Source organism: Lissotriton helveticus, chromosome 1_1, assembly GCF_964261635.1.
Source record: "Lissotriton helveticus chromosome 1_1, aLisHel1.1, whole genome shotgun sequence".
Classification (NCBI taxonomy): Eukaryota; Metazoa; Chordata; class Amphibia; order Caudata; family Salamandridae; genus Lissotriton; species Lissotriton helveticus.
The window spans coordinates 1,374,461,454-1,374,475,528 of record NC_136057.1 but is presented as its reverse complement, the minus strand read 5'-3'; the positions used below and the strand labels follow the sequence as shown (position 1 = coordinate 1,374,475,528).

Genomic DNA, 14,075 nt, shown 5'->3' with positions numbered 1-14,075 from the left:
GAGCATATATAGTAATCAAATGAACACTTTATGAATAAAATATAACAATTAATTAAAAATAAAAATATGACCAAATAATTCTATAAAAGAGAAGATAAAAAAGAGGTGAAAAAGAAAAGGATAGAAGAAAAGAAAGGAAGAGAGAGAGAAAATTAGGGAAAAGTATGAAATTAAGATGCTGGTGCATGAGTAGAAAGATAGGAAGTAAAAGGTAGCCAAATGAGGTCAGATTTCATTTTCTGAGAAAGAGTAAGAGAAGAAACAGTAGCAATTCTGTGTTCGTTACAAATATAGTTCCACCAAGTTAATAATGATAATTTAGAATTTTCTTTCCAGCAGGACAAAATCACTTTAAATGCAATAGCGATAAATAAATCAAACAACAAAGTAATATGATTAGGAACATCAAAATCAGGTGAGGAGGAACCTAGAAAAACATTTTGTAATGTTGTTGGAATATTACATTGAAATATTGTCATACATTTAGCCCAAATAGATTGCCAAAACGTTAATACATTAGAACAGTCATAAAGCTGATGAACTAAAGTCCCAGTAGATTCAGAACAAGACTAACATAGGGATGAGAAAGTAGCGGAAAACTTGGATATTTAAACAGGGGTAATAACAGCTCTACTGTAAATAAAGTAAAGGGATTGAGTAATTTGTGCGGAAATAGAAGTTTTGAATAACTTGAGCCAGACTTTATCCCAAGCAGAGATAGGGAATGACAAAGATAAGTCTGCTTCCCAGAGTAATTCACCATGAGATGTATGACGTTCAGTTACAGGGAATTACAACATCTTATCAATAAAGGCAACCTTAGGTCTATGCTCCTGAGAAACACTATATAACAGTGAGGAAGAAGTAAGTAAGGGAGAAGTTAACGGGAAATTATTGGAGGATAGATAGGAGGGCAAAACTGTTGATATTAAAAGATATTCATTAAAGAATGAATCGGGTAAACTGTATTGTGATTGTAATTTATGGAAGGGAATAACAGAGTTATGTTGGATTCATTGATGAATAAAAAGAATTCCCTTCTCCTTCCAATGTTTATAATAAAAGGATTTACGTGTATATTTGATACATTTGTTATACTAGATAGTGGTAGACAAAACACATTGATAAGAATCAAGACCGTCTGATTTAATATTATATAGTAATTGCCGGGAGTATTTTAAAATGGGGTTATCTGATATGAAGGTGCAGTTGGACATATATATTATATCTCGAAAGGAAAAATCCTTTAATAGGGAACGCCCAAAAACAATCCAACGACTGATAGAGATATCACCAAAATCATAAGTTAAAGCAAAAAATTGAGCAATGAAAAATGCAGAATGGTAGGATTTAAAATCCGGAAAACGTACACCACCTTCAGTTTTGGGACCTTACGTTTCATAAGAGAAATGCGAAGGTGTTTGTTATTCCATAAAAACTTTGTACAAATAGAATTAATCTGTGAAAAATACAAAGCAGGAATTCGAAAAGGTAGCATGGATAGTGTATAAAGGATATGGGGCACAATCATCATTTAAATAGTATCTAATCTACCCCACCATGACAAATGAAGGGGGGCCATGAAAGAAGGAGTGATTGTATTTTGGTAATTAAGACATTAAACGTATAACTAATGGTGTTAGATAAGGTAGAGGAAAGCCAAATACCAAGATATTACATTTTCTGTGGGACACAAGGTAACATTAGTATTATTAAACATATATTGATAACAAAAAGAGTTCAAGGGTAAGACTTCTATCTTAGAAAAGTTCAACTTATATCCAGAGATACTAGAATATAACCGAACTTCATCCAAAAAGGGAGGGAGGGAGGGAGGTATTCGGCTCAGGCATATATACCAGAATATCATCTGCATATGCTGACAATTTGGTTTCTATAAAATTATGTGAAAAGCCAGAAATACATGAATGAATTAGAATACGCTCAAGGAAAGGTTCGAGACATAAAACAAATAACAAGGGCAAAAGGCGACAGCCTTGGCGTGTACCTCTATATAACGGAAAAGATTTAGAAATATGGTTATTAACAAAAATACTGGCATGAGGAAAAGAATATAATAATTTAACATAAGAAATTAAATTTGGACCAAAACCAAACCATTTGAGTGTAGTAAACATGAATTGCCAGTTTATGTGATCAAAAGCCTTTTCGGCATCTAAGGACAATGCTGCAAGTGGGGATTTATACTTTCTCCTGAAGGAGATGACATTCGCAAACATGCAAGCATTGTCCGAAGCCAACCTGCCCTTAACAAAACCAGTTTCATCTGTCTTAACCAATAGTGGAATAATACTCTCAAGGCGAGTGGCGAGAATTTTAGCAAATATCTTACAGTCGTAATTGATTAATGAAATGGGCGATAGTTTTTACAGGGGAATGAACATTGTCAGGTTTGGGAATAAGGACAATTAAAGCCTCCATTAAAGAACCAGATGCTTTGGAGTCAATAATGATGAGTTAAAAAGGGCAAGAAATTTGGAAGCAAAAATAGAGGGAAAAAGTGGAAAACAATTCAATAGAAGGACCATCAGGACCTGGTGCTTTCGATTCTTTTTTTTTTTTTAAGGATTTAATGGCTTCCGTTATCTCCTGAAGCGTAATACCTCCTTCTAATAATTCAAATTTATCAGGAAGCAGAGATGGATTGGGTAGGTACGAAAAAAAGGTGTGTACATTTTGAGCAGAGGGATACATATCATTGTAATATAATGACTGATAATAATCATGGAATGCCGTAGCAATATCTTCATAAGAGGACACCAAATTATTAGTACAGTCATTCAGAATAGGACCGATATTTTTACATTCAGATTTAATTTTTTAATAATTGGCCAACATCTTGCCGGCTTTATTTTGACCCCTGTGATATTTAGACTTAATTTTAAGAAGAACATTACATGCATCAGTTGTAGCAAGCTTGTTAAGAGCAGATTTGGCCTTAATCAATTCATAAAGAACAGAGGAAGATCTAGAAGTAAAATAATTATGTTCCAGCAGTTTCACCTGATGTAATTGAGTTGCATACTTGGCTTTAGCGATTTTCTTCTTTTTTGCTGAGTATGAAATAGCAAAAGCACGGAAGGAAGCCTTAAAGGCATCCCAGTTATTAGTAATGGAGGTGTTTACAGGGTTAAGAGTAAAAAACTCATTAACAAAGGTAGTAGCTTCAGTTACAAATTCAGTGTCTAACAACAGAGAGTTATTAAGTTTCCAACAACCAAATTTTGTAGAACCTCGGTAGAGGTCAATAGTAGAAAGAACGGGGGCATGATCAAAAATAAAAATAGATAAAATCTCAGAGGATTGAATAGATGGGAGTAAGGGTTTACTAACCAAAATATAATCAATTCTAGAACGAGTATGGTGGACATTAGAGAAAAAAGTAAACTCAAGGGTATCAGGGTTACAGGTCTTCCAAACACCGTATAATGAATAAGAGGCAATGGCAGATTGAAATGATTTATGAGTTTACCAGGGTTACATTTACAATTGGATTGTCTATCTGAAAATGGGTCTAACCATTGATTGTTGTCCCCAGCAACAATAATATTTGGGCAATCAATAGAGGATAGTAAGATCTTAATACTGTTCCAAAAATATGGGTCTGGTCTAATGGAGTCGTAAATATTCAATAAAACAACTTCATTATTTTGTATAACAACCTTAGCCATTACCCATCGTCCATCATTATCACATTGCTTAGATAAAATTTGTACATGGGTCAATTTATGAAATAGTATAGCTACACCACCTTTCCGGTTAGAGGTTGTAGAATAAACAACTTGACCCACCCATTGTCTTTTCAATTTAAGTGATTCTACATCATTACAATGCGTTTCTTGAATAAATGAAACATGAGAATTCAGTTTAGACAAATGAGAGAGTACCTTTTGCCTTTTGACGGGGTTTCCAAGACCACGAACATTCCACGTGACAATATTACACATAATGGAGGGGTGGGAAGGTAAGACATAAATGTAGATGATACACTTCAGGAGAACAACTGGAAACAAGAAAAAAACACTTATTAGATGAATACAAAAAACAAAATGTACAACAGCAAATAACAATAATAGGCACAAGCAACAAGCGACATATTAAAGAAAGATAAGCACTTGAGAAAATATAATGAGACATTTATACAAACAAAAAATGTATAATGACAATGCACTGTAGAAAGACGATAGGATGATAGAAAAAGAGATAAAGAGGATAAAGTGAGAAAAACAGAAAAATGAGGAAAGTAAGCAGATCAAGGAAAAGACTCCAGACCTGAAGATAAACAAGACATATGGGGTAATGGCACGACAAAAGCAAAGACAGCGGTACGAGTAAATAAATAATGATAAAATGCCTCAGAAATAAGAACATGTGCAATAGTAATAGGAAATAAAGAGTGAAGGAGAGAAAGAAAATAGAAATAATAGTAATTTAAAGAAAGAACAAGCAAGAGAAGGAAGGTAAAGGTATAAATATAGGAACAACAACAACCAATCAACTAGTAAAACTACGAACAAATTAAAGTATTAGTTTTCCATATTTCGAGGAGAGAGATTATTGAGAAAGTTTCAGTTGAGCAGAGTCATCAAAAGAACGTGACCTTCCTTCATGAGTAACTTTGCAGAGACATGGGTGGAGAATACCATATTGAATATTCAAGTGTCTCATCTATGGATGAAGAGCCAGAAATTCCTTACGACGTGCATTTGTTGCATTTGAAACATCTTGTGAGAAAATAGTACCCCCTGGAGGCGTAACAGAGAAAGGCTCTGTACCTAGAGCTTAAGGCCCAGTGAAGCACAGTGTGCCCAACCTTTTTGCAGGAAAAAGCATGTCTTTTTAGAAGACCCCTCACTCACCAACCTGGTTGGTGACATGCTTCATCATCGGGGTCCCACCCCGAGGGCCGAGTGCCAACAGGGTGTGCTTCGACACCTGACTACAGTGGAGCGGGTTTATTTTCTTTTTTATATGTGCAAAAGTTCTAAAGGTGATAAGTGGTTTAAAAAGGGGCCAATACTACTCACTGCAAGACTTTATTCCTGAGTGATTGAACCCCCATAAAAAAGATGTGACACCTTTGTCTAATTAGGTAGACTCCGGTGTCTAAGACGTGTAGTGTTTAAAAATAGCGAAGTGTGCTATGTGATTTTAAAATTTAGGTCTACATGTTTCAACCATCTTGCGATTGTGGGTTTTCGTCAGGACCAGTGTGGGTGACCTGGGTGGTACGCACATGCTAATGTGCGCCCTGCCCACGATCACGTGAAAATTGTTTGGAACCACAAACTTGTGGACCTTTGCAAAATATAGTCTTCTCCCCAATCTGGAAGAAAAACCTGTAGAGGGAAAAAAGGGGGGGGGGGTTTGGGATCACGTAGACAAGCAAACAAACATTTGTTGTACATTTAACATATATTGTGCTTATAGAGGTGGTTAGTAGAATTAGCTGCTCAGCCGCTAACCCATGCTAGTTGCTAGTATAGCACCAGGACACACCTAAATGCGGAGGGGAAGTGCAATTGTGTTCTTAGCAGGCTGTGCATAGGTGGTTGTTTCCCCAGGGCCTCTCTTGGTAAGGGCCTGGCATGGCGCCTGGGGTTTTTTTTTGTTAGAGGAAAGTGCGGGCACATTGATTGTGCGGTAAACAATTGGGCCGCGGTAGTCAAAACGCTGTGGGATTTAAACATGTCTCACATACACCCAGGGCGCTACATCTATGAATCCAAGTGGTAGGAATTCCATTCCAAAGATGTAGCCCTGTGGAGCCCAGATTTATGTAAAACATTAGGCTTACTGAGAGAGCGGTGTAAGCCGCTACAGGGGCGTCCGGGTTCCAAGAGCTGTGCTCACGTCACGTGGATAGAAAAACACACAAGCGGGTACATACCGAAATGAGCGACGTTGCGTCATCTCCCGTGTTATGGTCAAGTCCCGTGGGAACATTGAAGTACCACTTACTTGTGGCTTCTGCTCATCGGACTGGAAACTTACTTGGTTCCTGTTCGGTACGCCCCGTGGAAGTCCCTAGCTACCTGTGTCAGCGTCGGAGTTAATCTGTACCTCAGGGCTTCCTGGAAGGGGCGGGGTGGGTGTGCCCTTTGTCACGTGGGACAAGGAACCAATCATCGGAGTGTCTCGCGTAAGCGAGGCTTGGAAGAGGTTACCACGGTAACCAAACACCGATCGAGTGTCCGTGAGCATTAAAGTTTTCGCATGTTGATGGACACAGACCGCCCCGTTTTTGAAGGGAGCAGAAAGCGGTAGATATGAATGCATTATCTATACGCTATCAAATTAATTATAAACTGGTAAAAAAAATGAGTAAAAAACACATCTTAAGAAACACACAGTGGTGAACGTAGGGAGAAAAAGACTGGTAGAGTCAAATGGGAGGGCAGAACCATTTGGCCTAATGATGCCTGTATGATTCCCACCCATCGTATAGGTGTATCTAACACGTGTATTTACGGGTGTGACTGTACTCAATCGAGTTTCGTGTTTCTATTGGCACTGGAGGGGATGTACAGGAAATGGGTTTAGGAGGTGGTTACTTCCCCTTCTGAGTAATGGGTGGCCCGTGAAGGTCTGTACTTCATGGCCTGCTGATTCGAAAGGGTCAATGTTGTCAGCTACCACTAGCCTATTTCTTAGGTGTTAATACATTTGTGATGTTAATACACAAGGATGCCCACTGTCATCTCATGACTGAGTTCCAGGGAAATGTTATTGTTCAGGCCAGTCCTGTGGGTGGCCAGCCTGTACACCCATCTCTGTTCCTTCTCGAAAAGGCGTTGGTTTTGATTGTCCCCAGGACTAATCTGCTCAATGATTGTCCATTGTAAGTCTTCAGGCATGTGCCCGGCCGTCAGATAGTGTTCTGTAAGCTTCGTCATAGACTTCTTGCACCTGATGGTGCTTCTGTGCTCCCCGATTCGCAATTTCACTTTTCTATTGGTCATGCCTACGAAGTGTAGGTTGCAGGGGCAGGTTATCAAATACACCACATTTTCGCTGTTGCAGTTTGTGTGTCCTCGGATAGTCCAGGTCTTGCCTGGTTCGAGCTGTAGTGTCTTGGTGTTGGTAGTGAAAGGGCACACACAACAATTGCCACATTTGTAATGGCCCGGCACCTTCGGTAAGCCCCAGGCGTTCAGCACTGATTCTCCTACTGCTGCTTTTCTGATAGGTCTGGTATTTACTACTGCGTCCTTGATGCTCCTCGCTTTCTTATAGGAGGCCAAATGGTTCTGCCCTCCCATTTGACTCTACCAGTCTTTTTCTCCCTACGTTCACCACTGTGTGTTTCTTAAGATGTGTTTTTACTCATTTTTTTACCAGTTTATAATTAATTTGATAGCGTATAGATAATGCATTCATATCTACCGCTTTCTGCTCCCTTCAAAAACGGGGCGGTCTGTGTCCATCAACATGCGAAAACTTTAATGCTCACGGACACTCGATCGGTGTTTGGTTACCGTGGTAACCTCTTCCAAGCCTCGCTTACGCGAGACACTCCGGTGATTGGTTCCTTGTCCCACGTGACAAAGGGCACACCCACCCCGCCCCTTCCAGGAAGCCCTGAGGTACAGATAAACTCCGACGCTGACACAGGCAGCTAGGGACTTCCACGGGGCGTACCGAACAGGAACCAAGTAGGTTTGCAGTCCGATGAGCAGAAGCCACAAGTAAGTCGTACTTCAATGTTCCTACGGGACTTGACCAAAACACGGGAGATGGCGCAACGTCGCTCATTTCGGTATGTACCCGCTTGTGTGTTTTTCTATCCAGGTGACGTGAGCACAGCTCTTGGAACCCGGACGCCCATGTAGCGGCTTACACCGCTCTCTCAGTAAGCCTAATGTTTTACATAAATCTGGGCTCCACAGGGCTACATCTTTGGAATGGAATTCCTACCACTTGGATTCCTAGATGTAGCGCCCTGGGTGTATGTGAGACATGTTTAAATCCCACAGCGTTTTGACTACCGCGGCCCAATTGTTTACCGCACAATCAATTTGCCCGCACTTTCCTCTAACAAAAAAAAAACCCAGGCGCCATGCCAGGCCCTTACCATGAGAGGCTCTGGGGAAACAACCACCTATGCACAGCCTGCTAAGAACACAATTGCACCTCCCCACCGCATTTAGGTTTGTCCTGGTGCTATACTAGCAACTAGCATGGGTTAGCGGCTGAGCAGCTAATTCTGCTAACCACCTCTATATGCACAATATATGTTAAATGTACAACAAATGTTTGTTTGCTTGTCTACGTGATCCCAACCCCCCTTTTTTTCCCTCTACAGGTTTTTCTTCCAGATTGGGGAGAAGACTATATTTTGCAAAGGTCCACAAGTTTGTGGTTCCAAACAATTTTCACGTGATCGTGGGCAGGGCGCACCTTAGCGTGTGCGTACCACCCAGGTCACCCACACTGGTCCTGACGAAAACCCACAATCGCAAGATGGTTGAAACATGTAGACCTAAATTTTAAGATCACTTAGCACACGTCGCTATTTTTAAACACTACACGTCTTAGACACCGGAGTGTACCTAATTAGACATAGGTGTCACATCTTTTTTATGGGGGTTCAATCACTCAGGAATAAAGTCTTGCAGTGAGTAGTATTGGCCCCTTTTTACACCACTTATCACCTTTAGAAACTTCTGCACATATAAAAAAGAAAATAAACCGGCTCCACTGTAGTCCGGTGTCGAAGCACACCCTGTTGGCACTCGGCCCTCCGGGTGGGACCCCGATGATGAAGCATGTCACCAACCAGGTTGGTGAGTGAGGGGTCTTCTAAAAAGACATGCTTTGTCCTGCAAAAAGGTTGGGCACACTGTGCTTCACTGAGCCTTAAGCTCTAGGTACAGAGCCTTTCTCTGTTACGCCTCCACGGGGTGCTCCTCCATTTGTTGTTGAATACTTAAGAAGGGGACCGGGAGTTCCCACCTCACAGATTTGTTAAAAACCCTTACTCTCTCCTATTGTTGTGGAGTACATTAGGCAGCGCACAGCTGCGAGAGTTACACATAGTTATTACACTTTCTTTCCCGGCACCATCCGCAACCATGAGCGAGAACCAAGGTCTCTCCTATACGTCGGAGCAGGTAGAGGAAATCATGGGAGATTTGTCTATATTCGCGGACGCGAGTATAGCACAGAGTATCTGACAAACGACTGATTGGGAGAATCTGACAGAGTTCAAACGGAACAGGATCAGAACCATCCTACATGGCTCTATTCTAAAACAATAGCTGAACAAAAACATGGCACCCAGGGGCTTCTTGGTAACCAACGTGCCCCGCATCTTCCTGGAGGATGCCACCTTCCGCAAGGACTGGGCCTCCATAGCGTGGCACTGCACGCACGATTGGATAGTCCTCATACTAAAATCTGCCTTGAGACTATCCGAAAAAATTCAAGTGGAGATTCAATTAGCTGAGGGCCACATAAAAACTACAATCTCCTGCTATAAAAAGAAACTGGACGAGCTGAATAGGGAAATGAATGACTACAAGGACAACCTGACGCAGCAGAAAGTGCAAAAATTTCAGAAGGATTTGAAAAGATTTTCCATGGTAAAAGCTTACCCCTACTCGGATCCGGAGTATGTGCCCCCGTCAAAGCCTGATGACAACTCGGACGCCTCAAGTAATGCCTCGAGCAATGCCTCCAATGCGAGCAGTAACTCAAGCACTGGAAGCACAAAACAAAGAGGAAGAGGACGTGGAAGGATGCAAGGCAACTGGCCATCCTTTAACCCAATACCAATGCAAGGCTACCCAGATCCTTACAACCACCCCCAGAATTTTCCAATGTATGGATGGCAGCCGCCATTTCAACAGCCCTTCTACCCACCCAATACCTACAGACTGCCTTTTTTAGTCAGGGGCTGAAGGGGAAGGGGCAGACGAAAAAACAGCAACCAGGGCAACCAGGTACACTGGGGAACGGAAGACCCGAACACAGATCAATCACGGACCAAGACTCCACAAGCAGGGCCCAGCGGCCGGAGAACTTAGTTACCAATTTATCCACAAGACCCCTTTCCAATGATGAGGAACAAGTTCTGAACAAAGGACTCGGGTTTGTACCAACTGCAAACCTGGACAAATTTAAGCTTCATTGCGAGCTTTTTTCCTTCTTTAGGAAACTCAAACTTAAAGCGTTTTTTGACAAGAGGAACGACACGGTTTCCGATGAGGACCCGAACGAAACTGGTCTACGAACTAAGTCAACCTTTATGCCACCACACACACGATCCCAGTGGAGGTTACCAACTTCGAGCAAGCTGTTTTCAAGGAGGTAGAGGCACTAACCCCGAAGAAGACATTCATGAACCTGACTAGACAGAGGATCGCCCTGGACCAACTCGGAGACTGTGATACCATCGTAGTCAAACCCGCGGATAAAGGCTGCGGGGTGGTGGTGCAAGACAAGTCAGCCTATCAAACTGAATGCCATAGACTGCTGTCTGATGAGACAAACTACCGCAGACTACCAGTCGATCCTACAGAAGACCTACGTAGTGAGATAAAATCGCTTGTGGAATATGGAGAAGCAGAAGGATACATCTCTAAACAAGAGGCTGATTTTTTTGTGCAACAGCGAAGGGAGAATACCATACTTTTACACGCTCCCGAAGATGCACAAGAATAAGATTCCCCCACCTGGAAGACCGATAGTCTCTGGTCTGGGTTCACTTTTGGAACCTCTCTCCCGTTTTTGCGACATCTTCTTCAAAAAACTGGTCCAGAAGACCAGCACATACCTCCAGGACACCAAAAGCCTGTTACAACTTCTGAATGATCTCACCATGGACGATGACACCATCCTGGTGAGTTTCGATATCGAGAGTCTATATACAAGCATTCCCCAAGATGCGACCTTGGAAGTACTGAAAAATGCTCTTAAGAAAGAGGAATGGACCTCCAGAACTCCGAGGAATTTCATACTAGAGTGCGCAAGGTTGGCCCTCAAGAGGAACTATTTTGAGTTTGAAGGAACAATATACCTCCAAACGGGAGGGACTACGATGGGGAGTACATTTGCCCCCAGCCTGGCAGGGCTCTACGTCCACGATTTTGAGGAGAAGTACATACTCAATGACAGGAACCCCTACAGCTCAAACATCCTACTTTGGAAACGATACATTGACGATGTGTTGGCTTTTTGGAAGGGACCAGAGGATTTGCTGGTCTCCTTCTTCAATTGGTTAAACACATGCGATGACAACCTCAAGTTCACGTATGTTAAAGACCACAGCACCATGGTGTTTTTGGATCTTGTAATCAAGAAAGAAAATGGAGTTTTCAAAACACTGACACACTACAAACCTACAGCGAAAAATAACTTGCTACGATTCGAAAGCTTCCACCCCAGACCCCTACGGGAGAACCTGCCCTACGGACAATTTTTGCGAATTCGCAGAAACTGTAGTCAACTCAGTGATTACAAGAAACAGGCCAGTGACCTCACTCAAAAACTCAAAGACCGAGGTTATCCGGAGAGAATCTTACGGAGAAGTCAGAAACCTGCTCGCAACCAGCCCAGGGATGCACTTCTGGAAAATACAGGAAAAACGTCCGAGGACGCTCCCCTTACCTGTGTCACAACATACAATACGATCTCCAATGATGTGACCAGGGTAATTAACAAATATTGGTCTATTCTGAACTCTGGTAAGATGAAATGGGAAAAACCCTTGTTCTCCTATAAGAAAGCGAGGAGCATCAAGGACGCAGTAGTAAATACCAGACCTATCAGAAAAGCAGCAGTAGAAGAATCAGTGCTGAACGCCTGTGGCTTACCGAAGGTGACGGGCCATTACAAATGTGGCAATTGTAGTGTGTGCCCTTTCACTACCAACACCAAGACACTACAGCTCGAACCAGGCAAGACCTGGACTATCCGAGGACACACAAACTACAACAGCGAAAATGTGGTGTATTTGATAAACTGCCCCTGCATCCTACACTACGTAGGCATGACCAATAGAAAAGTGAAATTGCGAATCGGGGCGCACAGAAGCACCATCAGGTGCAAGAAGTCTATGACGAAGCTTACAGAACACTATCTGATGGCCGGGCACACGCCTGAAGACTTACAATGGACAATTATTGAGCAGATTAGTCCTGGGAACAATCAAAACCAACGCCTTTTCGAGAAAGAACAGAGATGGGTGTACAGGCTGGCCACCCACAGGACTGGCCTGAATGATAACATTCCCTGGAACTCAGTCATGGGATGACAGTGGGCATCCTTGTGTATTAACATCACAAATGTATTAACACCTAAGAAATAGGCTAGTGGTAGCTGACAACATTGACCCTTTAGAATCAGCAGGCCATGAAGTACAGACCTTGACGGGCCACCCATTACTCAGAAGGGGAAGTAACCACCTCCTAAACCCATTTCCTGTACATTCCCTCCAGTGCCAATAGAAACACGAAACTCGATTGAGTGCGGTCACACCCGTAAATACACGTGTTAGATACACTTATACGATGGGTGGGAATCATACAGGCATCATTAGGCCAAATGGTTCTGCCCTCCCATTTGACTCTACCAGTCTTTTTCTCCCTACGTTCACCACTGTGTTTCTTAAGATGTGTTTTTTACTAATTTTGTTTACCAGTTTATAATTAATTTGATAGCGTATAGATAATGCATTCATATCTACCGCTTTCTGCTCCCTTCAAAAACGGGGCAGTCTGTGTCCATCAACATGCGAAAACTTTAATACTCACGGACACTCGATCGGTGTTTGGTTACCTTGGTAACCTCTTCCATGCCTCGCTTACGCGAGACACTCCGGTGATTGGTTCCTTGTCCCACGTGACAAAGGGCACACCCACCCCGCCCCTTCCAGGAAGCCTTGAGGTACAGATAAACTCCAACGCTGACACAGGCAGCTATGGACTTCCACGGGGCGTACCGAACAGGAACCAAGTAGGTTTCCAGTCCGATGAGCAGAAGCCACAAGTAAGTCGTACTTCAATGTTCCTACGGGACTTGACCAAAACACGGGAGATGACGCAACGTCGCTCATTTCGGTATGTACCCGCTTGTGTGTTTTTCTATCCAGGTGACGTGAGCACAGCTCTTGGAACCCGGACGCCCATGTAGCGGCTTACACCGCTCTCTCAGTAAGCCTAATGTTTTACATAAATCTGGGCTCCACAGGGCTACATCTTTGGAATGGAATTCCTACCACTTGGATTCATAAATGTAGCGCCCTGGGTGTATGTGAGACATGTTTAAATCCCACAGCATTTTGACTACCGCGGCCCAATTGTTTACCGCACAATCAATTTGCCCGCACTTTCCTCTAACAAAAAAAAACCCCAGGCGCCATGCCAGGCCCTTACCATGAGAGGCCCTGGGGAAACAACCACCTATGCACAGCCTGCTAAGAACACAATTGCACCTCCCCACCGCATTTAGGTGTGTCCTGGTGCTATACTAGCAACTAGCATGGGTTAGCGGCTGAGCAGCTAATTCTGCTAACCACCTCTATAAGCACAATATATGTTAAATGTACAACAAATGTTTGTTTGCTTGTCTACGTGATCCCAACCCCACCCCCTTTTTTCCCTCTACAGGTTTTTCTTCCAGATTGGGGAGAAGACTATATTTTGCAAAGGTCCACAAGTTTGTGGTTCCAAACAATTTTCACGTGATCGTGGGCAGGGCGCACCTTAGTGTGTGCATACCACCCAGGTCACCCACACTGGTCCTGACGAAAACCCACAATCGCAAGATGGTTGAAACATGTGGACCTAAATTTTAAAATCACATAGCACACGTCGCTATTTTTAAACACTACACGTCGTAGACACCGGAGTCTACCTAATTAGACAAAGGTGTCACATCTTTTTTATGGGGGTTCAATCACTCAGGAATAAAGTCTTGCAGTGAGTAGTATTGGCCCCTTTTTAAACCACTTATCACCTTGTGAACTTTTGCACATATAAAAAAGAAAATAAACCCGCTCCACTGTAGTCAGGTGTCAAAGCACACCCTGTTGGCACTCGGCCCTCGGGGTG

General features: G+C 42.7%; 1 protein-coding gene across 1 annotated transcript in view; it reads left to right on the top strand.

The window, feature by feature from the left end:
- Nucleotides 1-14,075, top strand: part of IFT27 (intraflagellar transport 27) — a 153,875-nt gene that overhangs the window by 131,805 nt on the left and 7,995 nt on the right. The gene's annotated exons all lie outside the window — the stretch shown is intronic.